We start from the raw sequence: 1,245 nt of genomic DNA, 5'->3' as shown, positions 1-1,245 counted from the left end.
AGAAAGAAACGAAAATGTTCATGTTACACATGTTCTCAGTTATAAGCGGGACCTAAATAATGTGTGCACATGGACGTACAGTGTGGAATGGTAGACAACAGAGACTCAGAAGGGTGAGGGGGTGGGAGGGAGGTGGATAAAGAGAGATTACTTAATGGGTGCAACGTACATTATTTGTGTCATGGGTACCCGAAAAACCCTGGCTTCACTACCACACAATCTATGCATGTAACAAAATTACACTTGTACTCCATAAATTTATACATAAATAAATAAATGTACAAAGTTATATTCTCTTCAAATAATATAAAGTATTTTTAAAAAGTTGGTATTTGCAAATCTTCCTTTAATCAAGGGATCATAAACCCTTGCTACTTAAAGTGTGGTCCATGAGACTCACGCCTGTAATTGCAGCACTTTGAGAGGCTGAGGCAGTAGAATCACTTGAGGTCAGGAGCTCAAGACCAGCCTGGGCAACAGAGGGAGACCTTGTCTCTATAAAAACTTTAAAAAAAAACTGTTTTAAATTAACCAGGTGTAGTGGCATGGGCTTGTGTTCCCAGCCACTCAGGAGGCTGAGGCAGAAGGATTGCTTGAGCCCAGGAGGTCCAGGCTGCAGTGCACTATGATTGTGCCACTGCACTGCAGCCTATACAACAAAGCAAGACCCTGTCTCAAAAAAATGAAAATGTGATCCATGGACCAGCAGCATCAGCATCATCAATGGGCTTGTTAGAAATACAGAAGCCTAGGCAATATAACAAGACCTCATGCCTAGTAAAATTTTTTTTGTCTGTTTTGTTTTGTGTTTTGAGATGGAGTCTCGCTGTGTCGCCAGGCTGGAGTGCAGTGGCCCGATCTCCACTCACTGCAGTCTCTGCCTCCTGCGTTCAAGCGATCCCCCTGCCTCAGTCTCTCGAATAGCTGGGATGACAGGTGCACACCACCATGCCCAGCTAATTTTTTGTATTTTTAGTAGAGACGAGGTTTCACTATGTTGGCCAGGATGGTCTTGATCTCTTGACCTCGTGATCCACCCGCCTCAGCCTCAGAAAGTGCTGGGATTACAGACGTGAGCCACCGCACCCAGCCTAGTAAAAACTTTAAAAAGAAATTAGCTGGGTGTGGTAGCACATGCCTCTAATCACAACTACTTGGGAGGCTGAGGTGGGAGGATTGCTTGGGCCCAGGAGTTCAAAGCTTCAGTGAGCCATGACCATACCACGATGCTTAGAGTGAACTCCT

The sequence above is a fragment of the Mandrillus leucophaeus genome, unplaced genomic scaffold (genome assembly GCF_000951045.1).
Source record: "Mandrillus leucophaeus isolate KB7577 unplaced genomic scaffold, Mleu.le_1.0 Scaffold637, whole genome shotgun sequence".
Classification (NCBI taxonomy): Eukaryota; Metazoa; Chordata; class Mammalia; order Primates; family Cercopithecidae; genus Mandrillus; species Mandrillus leucophaeus.
The sequence above is the reverse complement of the archived record's forward strand: the minus strand, read 5'-3'. Positions refer to the sequence as shown.